Here is a 2,622-nt window from a genome sequence, read left to right on the forward strand (position 1 = left end):
ATTTTCCTTCCCAAGGTCCAAGTCCTGGACATCACTGCTGCCAGTCTCGGCCAGCCCTGCTATACACCTCCAGGGTGCCTGGGGTAGGGGTACCAGAAGAGGAATGGCAAGGTGCAAAAGTAGCGCCCACCACACATCCAACCGCCTGCAACACCAGAGATTCAGTGTAAAAACTGTTCAGCTACCAGTCCTCATGCAGCTCACATGAGTCCAGAGTGAGGCACTGTCCTCAGGTAAAGTCCCCTCTGCTTACACACATCTCTTCACACAAGGGCCACATAACCAAATGGGGAGCAGTCAGATCTATGGGGCCACCAGACCCAAGCACAATGGGAGAAGGAGAACAGAGATTAAATAGGATGTAGGCCCCAGTAGTCTGCTATTCCAGCTGAGTATTGCAAGGAACAAATGCAAAAGCCAAAGTGACAGGAATTGCGGCATCAAGTACCTTTTAGATAATAATAAAGAAAAAGATGAGTCTAAAAGCTGAGCACAAGAGATTCAGAATCATAGGGGAATACAAGCTTGTATTTAATACCAAGTGATTTTTCTCTTGCACAGTTCATTTTAGGACAACGCTCGCCCTCACAATGTCAGTCCTACAGCCTGAGGCTGCTCCAATTTAGGCACCTGACTGTTCAGGAACAAACATTTCTGTTTGTGAATAATTTAGATTCCCTTGCTTATTTAGGTTCATTTAGGCTCTGTTTCTTACAGTTTGAATCTTCTGAGCTTACAGCTAGCTGGGCTGTGGATGTACAGACCCTCTCCGCAGCCCTTCCATTTCAGTAAGGGAACCATCAGTTTCACTAGTAACTTCCACATACTTTAAGCATATACAGAGCAAGCATAACCCCTGTAACATAACCCCAAAAATCTCAGGCATTCTCTTTGTTGTTCATCTTGCTGTGAACCGAGATTACTTCCTGCTTTGAGATGCACATTTGACAGTAGCTCCACAAGAGTGCTAAGCACACAAGTAGCTCTTCTGTGTCAGTGGCAAGCATGTCAAGACCTATAGCTCCAGTCTTAAATCAAAACAGACATGGGTATCTGACATTCATGGGCACAGCCATCCAGCATGCACTCAACAGTCAACACCAACACTTTCACCTGGACAAGCAAACACACCAGCGGAGCTGCAAACAGGCACAACTCTGCAAGTGCAGAAAACAAAAGCAAAGCCCCAGCAAGTTGCATTCTGAATGGAGTCAACATCTTACAGTTGTCAGATATAAAGCATTCCACTGTCTGAACACAGCCTTCTGAAAAAGTGTTATTACCACTACCAAGGGCATACTCTTAACAGTGTTTCAAACACATTAGAAGAAACCAGGAAAACAGTACAGACAAGTTACAGAGCTGTTTCTCAAAGCAGCAATATCCTAAATAGATCTGTTCCAGGCAACATGCTCAGTGTGCAGAGTGGCTGTGCTTGCTTGAGGTACCATCATGTGTACCCACCTCTCAGCCTGTAGTTTGGAGCCCCTTTTCAGCACAGTACACACTACTACATGCGTGTGCACCCCATCACACACACCACCCCAAGAGAAACACATTCCTGACTTACCCTTTAGGCAGGCAGCAGCTCCAGACCCTTGGAACCTGCTGCAGAAGAGTTGATGGAGTTTTACCTCGTTACCCAGTGAGGGTGTTATATAAGCGGCACCATTCCTGCAGGCAGCAGGGAAGCACCAATCGTGCCTCCCAGCGCACATCCCTCTCCTCCTCCCCATCCCACATGCCCAGGTCTGGCAATGGCCATGCCACTGCCTGCCAGGGTGGGGTGATGTGGGCTTCAGTGTGCTGGTGAAAAGCAAAGCTAATGGAATCAAAGAAAGTTCAAAAGGTGCCTGACGTTTATTAAGAGGCACTGCTACCATTAAAGGATGTGGTGCAAGGGTATCATGTTCCTTAGCCTGCTGAAAGCAGCTTGGCCTAGATTTTCTTGTACTGTTTGATGTGACCATTCATGCAAACAAGAGTAAAACTTTCTCTCTGCTTTTAAGTAAGCAAAAAAAAAAAAAAAAAAAAAAAAAAAAAAAGAAAAAAGAAAATAAAGTCCCATGTACAAAAGACCTTTTTCTGCCGTCTTCTGGGCTAGCATTAGACAGAGAATATGCAGGAATCAGCCCCATTGATTAAACTATTATTAGAAGCAAGCAAACAGATATGCTCAACAACAGGACAAACACCATGCCCTGTTACTTCTGGACTAGGTACAAAAGAAAAAAAAACCCCAAAACCAAAACCATTATTTTACCAAAGGCTGAGTTGGTATTTCAGCATGGAAAAGTGGAAACATTCTCTAGCACACTGGGCAGAAGCAAAGAACACAGCATTTTAATCTGCAGAAATCCAGACAAATAAATGACATGATTGCCTTTGCTCTATTCCCACAGACAAAACCTTTCCAACATTTGTAAGACAGGGACCAGGTCATGTATTTGAAATCATCTTAAACAAAACATGGCTTGAAGTCATTCAGGAGGTCTTGGTGCCGATGAATCATTGGCAGACACAGCACACAGCCCACAAATGCATAGGGAGTCTAGCTTCAGGACAGACATAAAACTCTTATGTAAGCCATAATCCTCTCACAAACTCCTTATTCAGTGATTT

The sequence above is a fragment of the Nestor notabilis genome, unplaced genomic scaffold (genome assembly GCF_000696875.1).
Source record: "Nestor notabilis isolate BGI_N333 unplaced genomic scaffold, ASM69687v1 scaffold10137, whole genome shotgun sequence".
In the NCBI taxonomy this organism is placed as follows: Eukaryota; Metazoa; Chordata; class Aves; order Psittaciformes; family Psittacidae; genus Nestor; species Nestor notabilis.